Source organism: Ambystoma mexicanum, chromosome 10, assembly GCF_040938575.1.
Source record: "Ambystoma mexicanum isolate Mex_15411 chromosome 10, UKY_AmexF1_1, whole genome shotgun sequence".
NCBI classification, from domain to species: domain Eukaryota; kingdom Metazoa; phylum Chordata; class Amphibia; order Caudata; family Ambystomatidae; genus Ambystoma; species Ambystoma mexicanum.
The window spans coordinates 546,362,735-546,377,631 of record NC_090932.1 but is presented as its reverse complement, the minus strand read 5'-3'; the positions used below and the strand labels follow the sequence as shown (position 1 = coordinate 546,377,631).

The window sequence follows — 14,897 nt, the reverse complement described above, 5'->3', positions numbered from 1 at the left end:
GGAAACGGGAAAAAACAGTGTATATTACTGCAAATATGGATGCATTTAATCTCGAGGAAGAATCAAATATATTAGAGCCTCCCAACTATAATGTTCTACTCCTAAGCTACCCTTTCACAAATTACTGAAATGAGAGATAGGAATCAGATTAGTGAAAAAGTTCCTATTAGCAAGTCGACATATGTTTCGGCCTTTCTGACTCATACGGGACTCTCTTGGTGCCGTTGGTTCTGATGGTAATAGTGGCCGTCTTCAGGACAGAGAAAATTTAGTTGTTTTCAGTAAATGATACTTTCCCATTAATATCTAGAAAACGAAATACATAAAAAAGTGTGTTTTACTAAAAGTATTTTATCACAAAAACTAAAAACGGTGGTAGCTAGCAGTAATGGAACCGTTGCTTCTTGGACTAACCTGAGTGTTTCTCAATTTCTTTGGGACGTATAAGGTAACTTAATCGGCATTTTCATTCGGCTTCCTAAACGAATGCCGCGCATTCAAAATGTTTTCATGCACTGTATCTGTAAAAATGCATACAGTAATCAATAGGGCGCTCATATTTACTTTGCGCTAATTAGTCATTTGAATGTTGGACAGTGTGTAGTACTAACTTAGTTTAAAGTACCTTTAATGTTTTTTTTATTTTGACTTGTGACAAACTGGTGAAAGCAAAAGATCTCCACTCAGCTTGGTTCACGATGGTGCTGTTTTCAAAGTAGTGGCGCTTTCATCTATTAATATGGATGAGCAGCAGCTGTAAAGAGTGACAAAGGTGGTCATGGCTCTTAGTTGTTATATAGTTAATTCATACTTCACCCATCCATTGAGGGTGCCTGAACCTAATTATATCTATCTTGTTAATACATTTGGGTTAGAATACATAGCATTCCAAGCTATGTGCAAAGAATGGGTAGAGCGCCAAATTGTGTTCTTGCTCATGTTTTGAAAAGTATGAGTTCAAACTGTTAAATTACTGCATGTTGAATAAATATAAGTACGCCCTAATGACTTAAGGCTCTGGAGTCTTACTCGTGTTTTAACAACCACGTGGGTTTTAAAGAACCACGAGTTCCAACTGTGGAATTACTGCGTGGTAAATGAATATAAAATATCACCCAGTGTCTTAATAGCTTTAATGCGTCATGTTTAGTGACTTACTCAACCCCTGCTTCCATACATTATCAGGCATGCTGAAGGAGAGGAGAGGGGATTGGATTTATTATTAAAGTAGCTTGTGCAGAATGCACCATTCTACCGTGTCTTCACTCACCTTCAAGAAGCAGTGTAGCTCCTGATTAACGCTCGTGTAACTCAAGCGTCTGCTGTTAACCCGGAAAAACGTTTGTGCTTTACCAGCTAAGTGTGCGATTTAAAGGAACGTCATCCGCACGTGATACAAAGTCACGTGAGCGTTCCAAAAAAGGTTTTCAAACTTGGATTACTTCGCCGCTTACCTCACCCAGTAATAATATCTAGATGAGCCTCCACATGGACAAGAATCAAACTATAACGCTTATGGTTAAAAGACCTTTGGGCTAGGTGTATAATACATGAGATATTTAAGTAACTACAATGCTGCTGGGAAATGTAGTTTCCACCAATTATACACATTAGGTCTCAACGTGTGCAAAGAAAAAGATACTATGTTAAAGTCAGACACAGTTTCCCGAGGGGGATGGGCATTAACCTCTGTATACACGAGCCAGGAACCAGTGAGGATTGGCCGTCATAGGTTGGCAGTAAGACAGCCTAAGAGAGAGCTGTGTCACGTGAAAAGGATGGCCAGGAGGAGGATGAGAGAGGGGAGTTGGGGGGCAGGGGGGTCGCTGAACACCCCCCCCCCAAAGATTCAAAAGGCCAGGGAAGCACCCCCACCTCAAGCGCTGTCAGATTCCCCCAAAGAAAGCGCTCCACCCGGGGGAGATGGCGTCCCTCGCCCTCCCTCACCGCAGCCCGGTCTGGTGACAAAGCTGAACAGCGGGTAATCCCTCAAGCGTTGTGGGAGATCGATCATGCCACTTCAAGCCTCCGGGGACCAAGGAAGCTCCCTCTCCTCCGGAGCCATCAATCCTTCCTCAGGAGAGGGCACCATGCCAGAGAGAGAGTGCCTGTCCCTCGACCGATGTTGCAGCCGCACCAAAGACTGTTCTGGAAACAGTGCAGACGAGCAGGAGATCTCGCAAACATTTTTTGTTTAATTTTTTTATTAAGATTTTACAACCAATATAGTAACCAAACTGTTGTGATCATCACTGCATTATTCCATTAACATACATGATCCCCAATTCGCTTCCCTCCCCCCTTCCGAACCACCTTCTGTTTTAGGGTTCCATCAATACATCCGCCGGTTGCGGACTCCCTGCTTCATCTGCAGTACTGTTGTCCAAGGTCGGGGTTAGCAATCTCGCAAACATTATTTTATGTGCGTCTCCCCCTCAGGACTGCCTTCTGCTTGTCTTGTGGATGTCACAATCTGCTTGACCCCGCTGAGCTTTGTGAGGGACGCTGCAGCGCCATCTTGGGGTCGCTGGCCCGCTGCAGAGCCACAGGCCTCTGATTGCTAGGGTTCCGGGGCTGCTCCTCTTCCCAACCACCGCCAGATTACGCCTTACTCCTTTCGGTCCCCATTGTCAGGGGTCGTACTGCCATAGCCAGCTGGAAGTGCCTTATTTACTCCATTAACGTCAGGCTTCGTATGGAGACCATTAGCAGAGCGTCCGCATAGACGGCGCTGCTGGCCACACCCCGTATAGCTGCTATATCTGAATCTTTTCTTTTTTCGCACTGTGTTGATCTCTTTAACAGTTGTGCTGCTTTCACAGCAATTACGCTGCACACTAATTATTTCCCCTACAGGGATATTTCTGAGGTGACAACTGGATGCCAAAAGTGTAGATTTAACCTCTGTGGGTTTACAATAAGTACATGTCACAATCCTTTTTTTTAATGTTTATCGTGAGGTCTAGGAATGACATCCTTGTGTGGCTGATATGACCCACTAACTCCAACCCAAAACTGTTTGTGTTGAGAAACTGTGTATTCCTCAAATTCTGCAGGTGTGCCCTCCCAGATTAGGCGATCATCAATATACCTGCACCAATTATGTACATGCGTAGTGATACTATTGGCAAAAGTGCATGTATATGCTTATAATGGGCAATGGTGCTTGGGGTTAACACTCTCCATTAAAAATTAAAACATTGTTCTTCATTGTGGAGTTAAGCAGTCCCTTGATCATCTTGAGATGTAAATAGTATGTAGCTGAGATCTCTGAGACATGGTAGTTTAGTTTGTTTATTTGTATAGCGCAACCAAACCCTGGGGTAACTGGGCGCATTAAACTTAAAGAACAACATAGGTTACAGAAGGTAGCACATGCAGTCAGCTGCAAATGACAATGATAAATACAATAAATAGCATGTGGGACCAAATTACAAAGTGGGCCAAATCAATGGAAGGCACACATGTTACAAGGAGGACCAGGTTACAGAATGGTCTGAGTCAATGGATAACACAGATGTTACAAGATAAAGGATTTAGTAAGAGTAGACATCAAACTGTTAGTCTAGGTGCCGAGGTAGTACCTCTGCGGGATTAGTATTACTGAATCGAAAGCAGAGCCTTCACGTTGGCTCTGAACGACCAAAATGATGTGTCAGCTCTAATGTCCGTGGGGAGTGAGAGTTCCAGCATTTTGCAGCTAGCACAGGGAAGCTTGCTCCCCCTGCTGTTTTCAGGTTGAATTTAGGAATGTTTGGTTGGTGCAGATATGGGGATCTAGTCGGTATGGAAGTACCTTGTCTGGTAAATTTGTCTGTTAAGTAGCGTGGTGCTGTCAAGGAGAGGCATTTATGCGTAATCACGAGTTATCGTAATTTAATTCTGTCACGAATTGGGAGCCAGTGAACTTCCTTTCTAAAAGGTGGAGATGTGGGCCGTGCGGGGTAGGTTGAGGGCACCTCTGGGGGCATTGTTCTGGAGAACCTGTAATCTATTCAGATTGTGATTAGTGGAACCGAGAAAGAGTGTGTTGCAATAATACAATCTGGATAGAATCAGAGCCCCAGCCAGGGTGAGGCAGCTGTCAGTGGATAAAAATGGTTTACAAGCATTGATGAGTTTATTAGTGTATGCAGTAGATGAGATGGTGGCGTTTGTTTTTTAAGCGAGAGAGTGGAGTCGAGATACACACCCAACATTTTGACTTCTTTTGATACTTTTATAATGTTAATGTTGCCGTCAATGGTGAAGGACTGGTACCGGGGGTCGAGTTTGTTGAGACGGACTGGGAGCCCACGATCAGCAGTTCCATCTTGTCGTCGTTTAAGCAGAGGCTATGGGTAGCCATTCAGGCTTGGATTTCAAGGTAGATTTCATTTAGTTTTACTACATCTTTCTCATAGCAACCGGTGAGGGTGAGGAGGACCTGGGTATCGTCGGCATAATTTGTCTACGTAACACTGAGATCGTCAAGACGGTCAAAGAGGAGCTTAGTAAAGACGTTGTAAAGCGTTGGGGAAATACTAGACCCTTGGGTGACGCATTGGATAGGGACTAGTAATCAAATGCATTGATGTCTAATGCGTGGTCTATTGATGTGTATAGTGCCTTTACATCAAAAGTAGCCAAAAAGGTGTTCTGTTTCCTTTCACTATGGTTGAGTATCTGAATTATATTTGTCAAATGACGTACATATGATTCCATTAGTTTGACTTTTGACTGCATGGATTGATCAATATACTTTGATGCATTTTCTGTTACCCAACCAATTCTGCTTAGAAGTGGTCTCACCTCAGGAAGATCATATTCTTTATGAATCTTGGGGAGGAAATATATAGTAGGGAGTTTGGGATCATAGGCATAGAGGAAAGTGCTATCCTGACCGGGGAGCATGCCACCAGCATGCCAATTCAGGATCATTTGTCGGTAGGCCTCTGTGTTAAGAGGCGGCAACAGAGAGGACCATTTGAGGAAACTCAAGGCAAGCTATGGCTACTGATTACTGTCTAATCTACATGGACTTTGTTCAGATAGATTTCTCAAATCTGGACTGGCGAACAGATTTCAGGAGGCCACCCTAGTTTATAGTGAACAGGGGACCTCAGAGGTTAGCCAAAGTCAATCAAGGTAAGCGTGGAGAGTGGCCAAGGCTTAGTCTCAGGAGCTTAAACAGTGAAATACCTGTCTAACTAGAATCATTGTGTAAGAACAAAAATACTCTATTACATGCACAAAAACACTAGAAAAAATGCATCAAGCAGGTAATATCAAACACCACTTAAATATAAAATATATATATATACAGTCATCTTTGGTTATAGAAATGCATACAATTCACCTAAACACCTGAAAGGAAGGTTAATAGTTATGCAATGAGAAAACCAGTCCACAAGTGTAGAAGCCCTAACTTTAGAAGTCCAATATCTAAGTTGACTGTGGTCTTGTGCACAAAAGTCACAAAGATCTTTTAGGAGAGGGGACAAAGGCAGGAAGAGTTCTTGTAGTGGTGAGAAATGTTCAAAATACTTCACAAGGATTTTACTGTTAAGTAAGATACTTGTTCTATCACTTAGAACAGCTTTTTAAGCAAAAGTTTAAAAAGAGAGAACACTGAATACATGAAAGTTTATCACAAACTTTAGAATGGAGGAGACCGGGGCAGCTCTAAGCATTGCGATTACTGACTGCCCTTACTCCGATTTTCCCCAAGTCACATGGCAGGTTGGATGGGAGTCGGTGGAAGTAGGTTTTCCCGCCGTTGGATCCTGTAGAAGATGTCCTGGTGCTGCAGGTGCAAGGAAGATTCTGGTTGGGTCCAGGAGCAGAGTGCAACCCTTTCCAATGAAGAAATGCAGCAGGCACTGATGCAGGACTCTTCAGGACACTACCAGATGGGGGGGAAGGCTGGTTCCGGCGACAGTCGCCACACATGGGCAATAGCAGGCTTCTCTCCAGTCACAAACGAATACCGACTTCCAGAACAGGAAACTTTGATGCTGGGAAGCTAAAACCTGGCAGGAAGGCGACTTGTAGGACTAACTGGTGACCAGCGAAGTTCCAGACGTAAATGCAGAACAGCAACACTTTTTGCACGATAGACCAGTATATTGAGTTGGCCAGTCCACTGGGTGGTCCACGAACACTTCCAACGGTTCAACGTTGCAGGATCGTTGGAAGGCGTTGAGACTGGTTGGTCCCACCAGTCCAAGGGATGAAGCACTGACAAGGGCCTTCTGCGATAAGGTAGTCCAGTAGAGCTTCACCGGGACAGTTGCAGGAAACGTCGCCAGGCCTCTTCAGAAGTCGTCCTCATGTCTTCAGTCAGCTGCACAGGTACACAGGATACTTGGCTCCATTTCTGATCTTCTGGAATGACGGCAGGACTCTATTTATCCTAAATTCAGGTGAGTGATTAAACTCAGCCCTACAAAAGCAAGGATTTGCACCCCTCTCAACCAGCAGTGGTCCAATCAGGGACCACTGTGGGGTTGACTCATGCATGCACACCAGCCTCATTGGCACCAGTTTGTGGATTCGGACCAGACAGTCCCAACACACTTCCTGGGTCCACACACAAATGTCATGCACTAGCACACGAAAATAGCAGCTTTACTGGGCAAATCAATTACTAGATTAGACATTTCCTAACCTGAGAAGGCAGGAAGAAGGCCAAACCACAAGAACATGCAAATAATCTCATGGCACGTCCATCTTTGGACACTAGCCACTGAAATTGTGATTGTGCCAACAATAAATATAGAATAAAAGTTAAAAAGGCATCTGCTGCCACCGGCTTGTCTTTAAGCACATTAAAAAGTAACCAGAAATCCCTTTGTTACAAGTCCAGGGTGATTCAAAAGTATCCCCACTGCACTGCATTGAAAGATGCTGTGTGCAATATGAAAAAGCTAACCAAACAAGTAAAAGGGAACAGTTTCCCAGTACGGATAGTCCGATATAACATTTACCTATTGAGAGTGATGCATCACATGCACAACTAGGACTTATAGCTAATTGCACACCAAAATCCTCAAAGAGCAGCTCACGAAACCTCTGAAGAGCCATCACGATATGCCATTACAATGATCCAGGTTTTTCTTGATGTATATTTAATTCCACCCCATGAGAGTATTTGGTACAGAAAGAGCACTATTCACATTGTAAACAAGAAAGATGGACACATGAAGCATCGCAGATGAATCCCTCCACTCAATTTCAACATCGTAAAGGGTATACCCTTTTATTTGAATTTCACCAAGCAACGACCAGGATTACATTTGGAGACAGAATTCATATTAGACCTATTCCAATTCTCATGATTTATGGTTCCTAGGATGCACTTTTATTCCACTTAATTAGATCACTTGGTATTGACTAAATAGTATACGTACTGTAAAGATTGACAGTCGAATGATAGCACCAGAGATGTATATCTGATACAATTACATATTTATTGCAATGCAGGATTTTCCATTTCATTTAGTTGTACCATTTAGTGACTCAGATCACATTTTAGGGCACATCTTAACCAAGATCTTCTCTAATTCTTGAACTGATTATACCAAGAACAAAACTTCATACGACTATGCCCATGTATGTACTTGATATCATGGTTAGCGACATTAACGTTACTTAGGAAACGTATTTACTATGCGACATCAAATGTTAATACACAATGACGCCATACTTCAAATATAATTGCCTCTCAAAATGGTGCTGCAGCATACACGTGGGAGGCCCGATTACACTGTACATGGCGTGTAAGTAGAACTCCACTATTATAAGCATTATTCAATGCAATTTTAAAACCAGCTTTGTGGTCCAGAGTTCTACTCAACGGGGTCTTATGTTTTGTTATTCTTGGGTTGTGTAGGAATGAAACTGGACAATTGGAAACTTTCCAATTTGATGACAAGCAGGAATGATTTGGTATTGACATCGTGTCTGACCTTTCCTTCAAGATTTATTTTATATGAGTCTGACCGTCTTACCTCATTAGTTTTATTTACTCTACTCATATCTACATGTGGTGGATATGTTTTCCAGAATTAATGGGATATACACATGGACTGGAAAGAGATTAGAGAACGAGTTGAGCAAGACAATGGCATATGAAAGCAAAAGCAGAATATAATTAGAATTTACAATTCTCAATACAGGTTTGATCTTGATATACAACTTAAAATTTGTATCTTTTTTGGACATAGACCATCTGGGAATGCCACTTCATTATGCTCAATAATGACAGTGACATCTATATATAGCTTTGCTAGCATGTACTTTTTCTTTTTTCATCCTATTTTCTCTCTCCTTTTCCTTCCCCTTGCTTTTCATGTGGTTTTTCAATTCTTAGGATGCATTACCTAACTTTACACCAGTCTTGTCAAAGCCCCAATGGCCATGCAGTCGGTTATGAGATATGGACTATAATACATTAAAGTATTCGAAATGAGAATATTAATCAATGTACACTTCGCACAATATAATCAATGTATTCTAACAAATTACCACCAACTGTGCACCTAATTTAATGGAGTACACTTTGTGATGTAACAAGAAGTATGCTAAAACTGCAGATAGTTTATGTGTGACAAGTACATTTTCACCTTATGAAGCAACAAGGTGGCCTCAGTAAAATGATATACAGTCACGAGTCTTCATCTTTATTGCGATTGCACATGCACTGGAGCCAACAGTCTTTTTACCTATATGTTTTTCTAGCATGTGGTTGTATGCTAGGGCCCCCAAAGCACAGAGGCATTGCATCTTATTTAGCTGTATGGAGTAAGGAGTAGCACAGTCACGGAACTCTGACAACCCCTTGAATTACTTGAATGTTTTTGAGTTTCAGTGCATTTGGACTTGCTCTGCGTACTTGTGTCAGACGACAAACCCGGCAGTCACAGTGTGCATATTTTCTCTGTTTAACCTGGTCACCAGAGGAAGGCTATATAGCAGCACTTGACGCCTGCCCTTCGGAACTAGGGATGTGCTCATGTGAATCTAAAGGGTCCCCATCAGATGACTCCTCAGTGTCGCCAACGACACCGGGACTGTCCCGCTCTAGCTTGGTGTGCTTCGTAACTACTGTGGTGGGGGTTGAGAGATCGGAAATTTATTGGGAATATTCTCCATGGTTGCAGCTGATGGACAGGAAGACCATGTAATTTAAGGGGGAATAAAATTGAAACATTCTCCAATGTAAACTTAGGTATGTATGTTTTTCCACCCACTATCCCTAGTGTATAGGCCGAAAGTCCTGGAGACGTTTTAAACAGTCTACCACCGTTTCTCAGGAATGAGGCCTGCTATCGATGGATCGTCTCAGGCAAGTAAGCAGGCTCTGTCAAGAGAGCTCTGGCAATGAAGACAGTCATGAATAGATAAGTATCTAAAGTCTTGATCGATCTCAAGCTATGTATTAGTTTTTATTAACTCCACGTAATGCGACCAACCCCATGGCGGACAAAAATCAATCTGAGGACCACAACGCATCAAGGATCATGGGTACTGTACCCGTCATAGTAGGGATAGTATTGCGGGAACGCCTGGTCGATGTCCTATTTTTGACTTTGAAAAGAAATAATGTAATACTCTGCACCAACCACTGGATGTCGCTCTATGTGATCCTAAGCAGATCCACAAGCCTCAGAAATATATACGTTATGTTAAGTTTATTTATATCATGCACCGCTGCCATTTTCATGGTCTCACTTGCTCACATGGATTGGTAAGGAAAAGTGAGTAGGGCTGGTTAGCGAGTGAGAGGTATATGATATGATATGGCTTTTATAACCTGCGTATACACAAGTGTTTCCATGCATGACAAGGCAAGGGAGGGGGAACAGAGGGAGGACAAAAAAACAATGATCTTACCAGGCCTAGTGACATCAAGATCGCGCAGGTTCTGGGGGTGAGGGGAGAAGTGCCAGTGGAGAGGTTTTTTTTAGGATAGACAAGTGCAGGACAAGGAATCAACATAACAAGTAGTGCAGACAACAGGTGTCTAATAAGTGCAGAAGAGGGGACTGTAGAGTTACAGATACAGACAAGTGCAGGGGGTTCCAGGAGTGTGTTAGGCAGAACTTCATGCAGTACCCTCTGCAACCACCACATACAATTAGGACTAAAGTTGTCAGCAAAGAACAAGTTACTCTCTTACCAGGTAACGTTCTTTCGATGGGATGGTCCGACGACGTATTCCATATCTATGACAGTAATCACCACAGCTGTGCTGCTTCAGAAAATCTTTTCGGCGTCTGCGTCCTGCGTCGATGACGTCGATAAACTGTCCTTGAGGGCCTCCGTCGAGCCGACGTCACTGGATGTTATAAGTAGGACGCACGACGCCCGTAGCCTCAGTTGTAGTTTTTTCCCAGAACGGGTGGCACCAATCTTCTACCAGTATGACCCCAGAAAGCCTTGCAGAAACGTAAGCTGCAATCGCATAAGAAATTCTGTAGCGGGGTAGGCAGGGAGGGAGCGATATGGAATACGTTGTCGGACCATCCCATCGAAAGAACGTTACCAGGTAAGAGAGTAACTTGTTCTTCGAGGGGATTGGGTCCTCCGATGTATTCCATATCGATGACAAACTCCCAAAGCAGTACCAACGTAAGGAGGTGGGAAAATAATTTAGAATATAGAAATTTAGAATGCCCAATCAAATTGCAGAGTAAAGGACCGCCTTGCCAAAGGCCAGATCCTGCCCATGGATAGAATCTAGGGAGTAGTGTCGTACAAAAGTATGGACCGAAGCACAAGTGGGTGCTTCACAGATGTTACGAATAGGAACACTCCTCTACAGGGCAGTAGAGGCAGCCACACCCCTAGTAGAATGGGCCCGTAAGCCTACCGGAGGGTCCTTACCCGCCAAGCGGTAACATTCAGAAATTGCCAAGATAATCCATCTAGACAAAGTCTGCTTAGTAACAGCTTGTCACAAACGCCTTCCAGCGTAACCAATAAAGAGCTGATCGTCCACTCTGACCCGGGACATGCGTGAAATGTAGAAGCTTAAAGCTCTCATAGGATCCAACCTATTGAGACTCTCCTCTTCTTTACCAGGATGTGGAGGAGGATAAAATGCCGGAAGAATAACCTTCTGGCGTAAAGGAAATTCCGACACCACCTTCGGAAGAAAGGAAGGACCAACTCTAAGGACAACCCGGTCCTTATGAAACACAGTGAAGTGTGGCTTAAATGAAAGTGCCTGCAACTCACTCACTCTGCGAGCGGAAGTGACCGCAAATAAAAATACAGTTTTAAGGGTTAACAGTCTCAAAGGACAAGAATGTAAAGGCTCAAATGGAGCACCCATTAGGAATTTTAGAACAAGGTTCAAATCCCAACCCGGCACCTGAAAAGGAGCCAGCGGGAACCCATTAGTGAGCCCTTTGAGAAACTGAGAAATGAAAGGAATTTTGAAATAAGAACACTCATCAGACGAGCGCTTAAATATGGACAGCGCCGCCAGGTAACCTTTAATGGTACCCACTTGCAGGCCCTTGTGGGCTAACGAAAGCAAAAAAGACAGAACCACAGGAATGTCACATGAAAATGGATACACATTCTTAACCCTGCACCAGTCGCAGAACTTTCTTTAACGGCAACGGTACAGGGACTTTGTTGTCGGCCGTCTGTCTGAAAGCAACACCTCCATCACGTCTTCAGGGAGGTCCCAATCCTTATACCTCAACCTTTCAGAAGCCAAGCGTGAAGGTTGAGGGATCGGACCTCTGGATGGAGAACCTGACCCCCCCCCCTCCCGTGAGAGCAGATCATCTCGGTAGGGGAGGTCCGGGTACCACGTCTTCCGGGCCCATGCCGGAGCAATGAGGATCATCCGGGAACCGAACCTCTAACCTCTGCAGCACTTGCGGGATGACGGAGACTGGAGGAAAAGTGTACAGCAGTGGGAAGGACCACTCCACCACAAACGCATCTCCTAAGGCTCCTCGTGGAGGAAATTCCCGCGAACAGAACCTTTCGCACTTCCAGCTGACACCGGAGGTGAAGCGATCCACTTGAGGGGTCCCTCAAAGGGCGAAGATCTCCAGGAGAATCTCCTGAGCCACCTCCCACTCGTGAGAGATTGCGCTCTGCCTGCTCAGAACATCTGCCGTCTTGTTTTCGTCTCCGGCCAGATGAACTGCCGAGATCGAAATTCCCTGCTGGATGGCCCAGAACCAGAGCTGCATTGTCTCCCTGCACAGAGGAAGTGACCCTGCACCCCCCTTTTTGTTGAGGTAGTGCATGGCCACTGTGTTGTCTGTCAGAATCAGGACATTCTTCAGGGCAAGCCTGACGGCCCTCAGCTCCAACAGATTGATATGGAGTCAGGACTCCGACAGAGACCAACGACCGCTGACTGTCAGCTCGTTGGCATGAGCTACCCATCCCGTGAGGGATGCGTCCGTCACGATCGTCACCTCCGGCCAGAGTAGCCAAAACGGAGCCCCCCCCCCTCATCAGATTGCCTTCCACGGCCCACCATAGAAGCTCCTGGGCGACCGAGGGCGGCACCTGAACTGGGTCTGACATCCTGCCGGAGGACTGTGACCACTGTAGCTTGAGTGCCCGTTGCAGAGATCTCATCCGCAACCTGGCCTCTGGCACCAGAAGAATGCAGGATGCCATGAGGCCGAGCAACTTCAAGAACTCGAACGCTGGGAGACTCTGGGCATGTTGAAACTTGTGCCCCATCAGCTGAATGTGGTGAGCCCTCACCTGGGGAGGAAAACACTGCCCCAGGGACGTGTTGAGCACTGCTCCGATGTACTAGAGCCGCTGGGTAGGTGTCACATGAGACTTCTTTAAGTTGAGGGAGAAGCCCAGCTTGTGAAGGGAGTGGCAGGTGACGGACAGATGATCCAGGACTTGCTCGGGAGAGCGCGCCCTGATCAACCAATCATCCAGGTAGGGGTAAACATGAATCCCCCCTTTCCTGAGATACACTGCCACCACCACCATGAGCTTGGTGAAGACCCTCGGGCGAAGGTCAATCCGAACGGCAGGACCCGAAACTGAAAGTGCGAGTTGCCAACCACGAACCTCAGGTACTTCTTGTGCTTGGGATGGACCGGCACATGAAAATAAGCATCCTTGAGGTCGAGAGACACCAACCAGTCCTGAAGTTGAAGGGCCTGGAGGACTTGAGAAAGAGTAACCATCTTGAACTTGTCCTTCCTGAGGAGCTTGTTCAAACCACGCAAGTCCATGATGGGTCTCAATCCCCAGTCTTTCTTCGAAATAAAAAAATAAGTGGGATACCATCCCTTGTTCCTCTCCAATACATGCACCAGTTCTATGGCGCCTTTCTCCAGCAGGGATTGTATTTCCTGCGCAAGGAGCGGATCCGGACTCTTCAAAGAGAGATTCCCTGGTGGTTTGTCGTGAGGCCTCTGCCGGAAAGGAAGACAGTAGCCGTGGGCTATGATCTCCAGAACCCATACATCTGAAGTAATGGCATGCCATTCTACAAGATGCTGCGCCAGCCTTCCCCCAACCGGTGAAGCAAGGGCCTCATGACTGAGCTGAAGCGGCTGTGGCAGTGCCTGAGGGCAAAGAGGCAACTGCCCGAGCGGCCTTGGCACCTCGAGTACTTTGTTTTCCACCTCTGGCACTCCTACGGTGGCCCCTTTGACTTGCAGCTCCTCTCGATTTACTGAAGTCTGAGTAACATCGATAGGAACCTCCCCTCCATTGCTGTCCCCTAGGAAGAAAAGTAACAAAAAAAATGCCACAACAAACAGCTATACACTCATTAGATGTGCTTGGTTGTAAAAAGTGCTACTTAACATGTCGGTCAATAGATCCAGGCATAGAAAATAGAGATGAACATTTTAATCAATATATATAAAAACATTTGGAACATTTTCCATGTAAGACAGTAGACAAAAATGCATTTTGATAACGAAATCACATAAAAAACAAACTCATGTGACGGTCATGTTTTTCAATAATTGAACGGAACCACAAATTTCATAGAGTGGCAACATTGTGATGTTAGTAATAATGTGTGGTAAACACATAATGATTTTTATAATCTTTAAATGATAATTGCTAGTCCTTGACTCCGTCGACACAGAGGAATGTGTTTCTGGGAAACAGTGATGATGCTTGGAGTGCACTCAAATAGAGATATGTCACCTTCAAATTTGGTTTTATATTTTTACGTTACCAATTCGCCGTTTTTGTGCCTCTTGGTTTTTAGATTGCTATAACAAGAAAAGTTACCTGATGGTTCCTCACTCTCAATTTTGACACTATTGATGCGATGCCACCATCTTTCGTCCTGAAGACGGGATCAGTATACTTCTATTAGCGGTTAAAATCGGCTATAGATTTTCTCCAAGCATCATCACTGTTTCCCAGAAACACATTCCTCTGTGTCGACGGAGTCAAAAACTAGCAATTATCATTTAAAGATTATAAAAATCATTATGTGTTTACCACACATTATTACGAAGATCACAATGTTGCCACTCTATGAAATTTGTGGTTCAGTTCAATTATTGAAAAACATGACCGTCACATGAGTTTGTTTTTTATGTGATTTTTTCTTTGTTCGTTATCCAAATGCATTTTTGTCTACTGTCTTACATGGAAAATGTTCCAAATGTTTTTATATATATTGATTAAAATGTTCATCTCTATTTTCTATGCCTGGATCTATTGACCGACATGTTAAGTAGCACTTTTTACAACCAAGCACATCTAATGCGTGTATAGGTGGGTAGCTGTTTGTTGTGGCATTTTTTTGTTACTTGTCTAAATCTGTCCTCAGCCACACAGCCCCCTAAAAAGAGGACACCTTAGCTCTAACTATTTGTATTTCCCCTAGGACGAAAAGGCAGAGGTTGACATACTGCAGCGCTCAATGACTTTGCTGCAGC

The 14,897-nt window shown here is 44.4% G+C and overlaps 1 protein-coding gene across 2 annotated transcripts in view; it reads right to left on the bottom strand.

Annotated features, from left to right (window-relative positions):
- ATG4B (autophagy related 4B cysteine peptidase) overlaps window positions 1-14,897 on the bottom strand; it is a 2,287,566-nt gene that overhangs the window by 1,954,017 nt on the left and 318,652 nt on the right. The gene's annotated exons all lie outside the window — the stretch shown is intronic.